The sequence below is a fragment of the Heterodontus francisci genome, unplaced genomic scaffold (assembly GCF_036365525.1).
Source record: "Heterodontus francisci isolate sHetFra1 unplaced genomic scaffold, sHetFra1.hap1 HAP1_SCAFFOLD_43, whole genome shotgun sequence".
Taxonomy (NCBI): Eukaryota; Metazoa; Chordata; class Chondrichthyes; order Heterodontiformes; family Heterodontidae; genus Heterodontus; species Heterodontus francisci.
Window position 1 is genome coordinate 7,889,113 of NW_027141852.1, and position 6,886 is coordinate 7,895,998.

A 6,886-nucleotide genomic window follows, 5' to 3' on the forward strand; every position below is an offset into this window, starting at 1 on the left:
GGAAGTGCATTTACTGATAATCTGGGGAATTGATAGGAAACTGCTTCATAGTTGGTGGAACAAATTCCCGCCCTTGGGGTGGAGCCAACAGCTGCATCCGTCCAATAACAGACAGAGTAGAAGTACTGTATCAGGCCTTGTTAACTCAGTTGGTAGAGCATGGGACTTTTAATCTCAGGGTCTTGGATTTGAGACCCTTGTTGTGTGGTTGTTCTTCCCTTTTTCAGTCTTCATCAGCAGAGAGTTCAAGGAGTGTTTGAAATTAAATTCAACAACATCACCAGATTTCAACTACTCCCATCCCGCCCCCTCCCAGTGTAGTTGACAGGACTCTCAACCTCTGCCTTCCCCCTTCCCCTCCCTCCCAGATCTGCGACAGGGTTCCCCTTGTCCTCACTTTCCACCCCACCTGCCTCCACATCTAAAGGATCATCCTCCACCATTTCCGCCACCTCCAGCGTGATGCCACCAACAAACGCATCCTCCCCTCCCCTGTCAGCATTCCGAAGGGATTGTTCCCTCCGCGACACCCTGGTCCACTCCTCCATTACCCCCAATATCTCGTCCCCTTCCCAAGGCACCTTCCCATGCAATCGCAGGAGATATAATACCTGCCCTTTTCCCTCCTCTCTGCTCATTATCTAAAGACCCAAACACTCCTTTCAGGTGAAGCAGCGATTTACTTGTACTTCTTTCAATTATGTATACTGTATTCACTGCTCACAATGCGGTCTCCTCTAAACTGGGGAGACCAAACGCAGATTAGATGGAACACCTATGCTCAGGCCGAAAGCATGATCCTGAGCTTCGGGTTGCTTGCCATTTCAACACTCTCCCCTGCTCTCATGTCAACATTTCTGTCTTTGGCCTGTTCCAGTGTTCCAGTGAAAATCAACCCAAGCTCGAGGAGCAGCACCTGACCTTTTGATTCGGCACTCTACAGCCTTGTGGATTGAACATTGTGTTCAATAACATCAGAGCATGACTGGTGTCAGGCAACCACAAGCATTAACACACTCTTTGCCTTTGTCCCAGGACAGCTTTGTTATTTAATCTCTCCTGCCCTCTGCCCTATCAAGCACCTTCCCCTTTGTTCTCTCCCACATGCCCCTCCCCGTCACTTGTTTAAAACCTAATTCTTTTCTAACCTTTGTCAGTTCTGATGAAAGGTCACAGACCAGAAACGTTAACTCTGTTTCTCTCACCACAGATGCTGCCAGAGCTATTGAGTATTTCCAGCACTTTTTGTTTTTATTTCAGATTTCCAGCATCTGCAGTATTTTGCTTTTATTGTGTCAGAAAGTCTTTCCTTGATTCAGGACTCTTACCTCTCTCCAGAATCTCTCTGCGAAAGATTGAACTTTATCTCATTTCACTCACAGCTCAGGGTCAGTGTGGCACAGTGGGACTTCTGGCTGTCTCTCACTTCACAGTCCATCAGTACTGAGAAAACAATGGGGAATATTACTCACATGTTGTGTTCTGTAACTTTTTACAAACACTTTAATGTATATATTGTCTTCCAAAGCAGTGACAGAATGGTGGCTTTAGTGTGTTGTTGAAATAGCTTTGTTGAGTTCGTGCTGTACTAACAGTTAAACAGTTCTTGGTTCAATACCAGGTTTTGGCACTTTCAACCTCTCCTGTGTCTTTTTCTTTGGCTCCAATTGTCAAGCTGCATGATTTACTCTGAAATTAGCACCAGAGAACCAAGGCACCAGCGAGCATGAGGAGCTGAAATTAGCACAGATCAAATCCACTTAATATTTCTGACTGAAGATGGTTGCAAATGCTTCAGCTTCATCTTTTGCACTGACGTGCTCAGCACCACCATCATTGAGGATGTGAATGTTTTTGGAGCCTCCTCATCTTGTTAGTTATTTAATTATCCACCACCGTTCACGACTGGATGTGGCAGGACTGTGGAGCTGTGATCTGATCCTGAGGGAGATATCCGTGTGTGGAGTGGCGGGATGTATGGAGAGTGATCCTGAAGAGGGTGTCCGAGCCTGGAGTGGAAGCTTTCCGTGGAGGTACAGGAGTAGGTCATTCAGCCCCAGTGTTTTATAAAGGTTTAGCATAACTTATTTGCTTTTACTCTATGCCTCTATTAATAAAGCCAAGTGTCCTGTTTGCTCTTAGCAACCTTTTCAAACCTTGATCAAAAAAGATTGGTGTACATTGTCTCATTCTTCCTCCCAAACTGTATCACTTCACAAGTCTCTGTGTAAAATGTTATCTGTTGTGTGAAAGCCCATTTTACCAGTGTGTTTAAGTTCCTCTGAAGTGTGTTACTGTCACTGGCATAGGATGAAATTCACGAGCATTCTTTGATGCTATCTCCGTGGAAAGAGCAATCTTACACACTAGCTCAAATTGGAATTTTGTGTGTTTAGTATCTTTCCTCATCCACCAATATAAGCACAAATCTGTCTCATAATGTACGGTCTAAGAATGTGCCAATGTTGCAATGTGGTGATAAATTCTTCAGTGTCACAATGTACTCACCAACTGTTTCACTACTTTTCTGATTTCTGGATCCAAGTTTCTAGCTTTCCGCGATCTCTAGTGGCTTAGGGTTGAGCCTCACTTCAACGAAGAAACGGAAAATTATGATTTAAAGATTACACTGTCAATCATTCACATCTCTGTCTTCTCCTGAACTTCGAGTTCAAATTTGTTTGTGAAGTTGATTCACATGTTAAGACAGCACAGTCTTTGTCTTTGTGAAGGAAGTGATTTGGGAATGGCTGGTTGAAACTGTCCCTTCTTGCACAGAAATTCAGTGCAAATACTTGATCACTCACAATTTCCTTGAGAGAAATTTGTTCACAATCGCATTCGACACAGAAACGGCCTCAGCATTAATCTCACTGAAGCAGAATGTGACCGTGTTGTTTCTTTCAGAATGTTGTTGCCGTTATTTGTCGCTTTTAACCAAGACTGGGAGACAGGGCAAGGTTGATCCGAGGTTGGAATATATTATCATTCAGGAGCAAGAAAAATCAAAAGGAACAAAATAAGAAAACCCAGTCTCCGGATTTGAGAATCTGTAGATCCGCTTTGGGAAAGTGAATCAGAGCAGAATGAAGGGTGAACTGTCCAGAAGAGATGAAGACACAGCTCAGTCAACACGTTCCCCTGGTTTATGATGCTGGAACATTCCTCACACAGAAATGATTCAACCCAATGACAAACATTCTTCCAGCTGATAATTTATGCTACTGATTTAAGGACTGTCTCATGTGGTTACCGAGTGACGACGAGAAGATATTAAACTTTGTTCTATTCAATCTAGCTGTGATGAAGTTTGAATTTTTCTACCTTTTCTAAACAGTATTTGAAGGGTCTCGGTAACAATGTTCAGTGTTGATGAGAGTGGGGTCTGGGTGAGAAGCTGCTGAGTGTGACAGGGTCAGGACTGGATGCAGGAAGTTCTCTGACAGTCTCCCTCTATCTCTCTAATGGGTTTGAGTTGATTTACGACTGGTAGCTTTTATTTTTCTTTTCTTATTTAGAGATATAGCCCCTTCGGCCCACCGAGTCTGTGCCAGCCAGCAACCACCCATTTATACTAATCCTACATTAATCCCATATTCTCTACCACATCCCCACCATTCTCCTACCACGTACCTACACTAGGGACAATTTACAATGGCCAATTTACCTATCAACCTGCAAGTCTTTTGGAGGTGGGAGGAAACCAGAGCACCCGGCGGAAACCCACACAGACATAGGGAGAACTTGCAAACTCCACACAGGCAGTACCCAGAACTGAATCCTGGTCGCTGGAGCTGTGAGGCTGCGGTGCTAACCATTGCGCCACTGTGCTGCTGTTGGTGTTTTGATAAATGAAGGAAGTTCCCTCCACCCATTTTTTTTGGACAGACAGTGTGGTAAAAGGATGTAAAGGGTTAATGCTGAAGATAGTGGGATCAACCCCTCCCACTGTCAGAGTGATGATGGAACAGTCACATGAGATGAAGTTTGGGAGAAGAGAGAGCAGCACCAAGGATGCTAGTTTAGCAGGCTTGATGAGTGTGTATAGAGTATTGTGCAAATTAGAAAAGAGTTCTTAGTTCTTTCAGCAGGAACTGTGTCCAGAAAATATCGAGAAACTCACAATTTTATTATTCAGGAGTCGGAACACAGATATTAATTCCAAGTGACAGTTCTGGGACCAATTAACAAAAAAAGTAGAGAATAATATTGCTCACTTATTGAAATCCCCCAGTGAGGAGACAGTTAAACAGGTGATCTTTTGGGGCATCCTTCGATCCAAGGTTTCAGCAACATTTAATCTCCCTTTTTGGTGAAATTCTCTGTTATTTGCAACTTTTTTTATCAGCTTTGATGGGCAAGTGAAAAAACTGAAAAGATTGAACAGTTCCATCCTTTCTTTTCTTCCTTCTTCTCTTCTTTCCATCAGTTTCTCTTTTCTGTCCCAGATCAATATAATGATGAGAATCCCAATTTAATCTGCTGTTTCTGGTGTTTTATCCATTCCAATCAAAATTTCAACATTCCAATCAAATCTATTTGTTATTCCACAGTGTCTCTCCATGTGTGTTATTCTGTTGTATTCTCTCACAGTCTGTTTGATGATCAATGTTACATCTCACTCTCTGTTCTGGTGAAGATCAGAAGCAGTGATATCTGTTTACACCACCCGACAAGTCGGCCTGATGCTGTGCCTCGCTGATCATGTGGGGTTAAAGCAATTCTTCCAGTCAGTTAGTTCAGTTTTCATTTCATGAGAAATTCGGTCATCATGACTTCATCAGTGACCTAATGGTTCAGGTGTCTGAGTGATGTTAATCATGATGTGATGAAATGATTGTATGTTCCAGTCTTTCCGTGGTGGGTTTTCACACTGAGTAGAAACGTGTTGGGCATGGTCTGGAAATGTTTCACACTGCTCCATTCCCAACTTCATTTACTTTCAGAAGATATATTTCCATCATTCCACAGCTGGCTGCACAGCCAGAAGCTGTGCTGAAGGTGACAGCTATATGTCTGCAACTGACAAGGTGGCCGAGAGGTTATGGCGATGGACTGCTAATCCATTGTGCTTTGCACACGTGGGTTCGAATCCCATTCTTGTCGCTAGTTAATGAGCTGTTCCATGTATTATTTATGTTGGGTGAGCTGATGTGGAAAGTCAGCCTCGAAACCTGTTCTTGTCAATGTCCAGACAGTGATTCCAGAATTTGTTATACTTTATTAAAATTGAGACAGACAATTGGAATTCTTCACCCAAACTGCACTGGAATGAAGATCAAATAGGGATCACGAAACGGAGCAGGATTTTTTCTCCCCTCCTTCCTTCCATCATTACTTTCTCTGGATTTGCACCAAGTGAAAGACAAATGGGAAAAGCAAATGGCGAGGGAGCAGATGCAGAAAATTATCCTTTGGCAAGAAATTTATTTTCAAATCTTCTTGATAGATTAAGTGAGTGAGCAATGCTTTGGCAGATGGAGTTTAAAATGAGGGGTCATCGACTACCGACGATAGATCAGAGTGTTTTTTTGGAAGAGGTGAGATGTTAGAAACGGTTGAGGAGCAGAGACCCGAATACTGAATTAATAAAAGCTCGTGGACTGGTAGAAAATAATGTGAAAAGTGAACAGAATATGAAGATTGGAACTCATGTTGCAGTGATATAAAGCTCTGTGCTCCTGAAGTAAATGTCCAAGCCCAGATTGTGGGGAATCTGTGGAGAGTGATTTGGTTTTTATTCATTCTTGGGTGTGAGTATCGCTGATAAGGCGAACATTTATTACCCATTCCTATTGCCGTTGAGAAGGTGGTGGAGAGCTGCCTTCTTGAACTGATGCAGTCCATATGGTGCAGGAACACCCACACTGCCGTTGGGGAGGGAGTTCCAGGATTGAGACCCAACAACAGTGAATAAATGGCGATATCGTTCCAAGTCAGGATGGTGAGTGACTTGGAGGGGAACCAGCAGGTAGTGAGTTCCCATGCATCTGCTGCCCTTGTCCTTCGAGGTGGTAGTGGTCACGAGTTAGGAAGGTGCTGTTGAAGGATACTTGGCGAGTTGCTGCAGTGCATATGGAGATGGTACACACTGCAGCCACTGTTTACTGGTTGTGGAGGGATTGAATGTTTAAGGTGGCGGGTTACGTGCCGATCAAGTGCGCTGCTTTGTCCTGGATGGTGTTGAGCTTCTTGAGTGTTGTTGAGTGGGATGTATTCCATCACACTCCTGACTTGTGCCTTGTAGATGGTGGACAGGATTTGGGGTGTCAGGAGGTGAGATACTTGCTGCAGAATTCGTAATCTCTGACCTGCGCTTATAGCCACAGCATAGATGTGACTGGTCCAGTTACGTTTCTGGTCAAGATATTGATGGTGGGGGATTTAACGATGATAATGCTTCTGAATATCAAAAGGTCGATTTTTTTCTCTCTCATTGGAGATGTTCACTGCTTGGCACTCGTGTGGCCAGAAGGTTGCTTGCCACTTATCAGCTCAAGCCTGAATGTTGTTCAGGTCTTGCTGCTTGCAGGCACAGACTGCTTCAGTATCTGAAGAGTTGTGAGTCATCATCTAACATTCCCACTTCTGACTTATGTTGAAGAGAAAGTCGTCAATGAAACAGCTGGGATGTTTGGGTTTACGACACTACCCTGAGAAACTCCTGAGGCAATGTCCTGGGCTGAGATGATTGGCCTCCACGAACCACAACCATCTTGTTTTGTGCGAGGTACGGCTCCAGCAAGTGGAGAGTTTTCCCCCTGATTCCCAGTGACTTCAATTTTGCTAGGGATCCTTGATGCCACACTCACTCAAGGGCGGTTCAAGAAGGCAGCCCACCCCACCACCTTCTCAAGGGCAATTAAGGATGGGCAGTAAATGCTGA

The 6,886-nt window shown here is 43.9% G+C and overlaps 1 non-coding gene across 1 annotated transcript; it reads left to right on the forward strand.

The window, feature by feature from the left end:
• The first annotated feature begins 5,024 nt into the window (after nucleotides 1-5,024).
• trnas-gcu (transfer RNA serine (anticodon GCU)) lies at nucleotides 5,025-5,106 on the forward strand. The gene has a single exon. It is a non-coding gene; the product is annotated as a tRNA-Ser (tRNA).
• The last annotated feature ends 1,780 nt before the right edge of the window (nucleotides 5,107-6,886 follow it).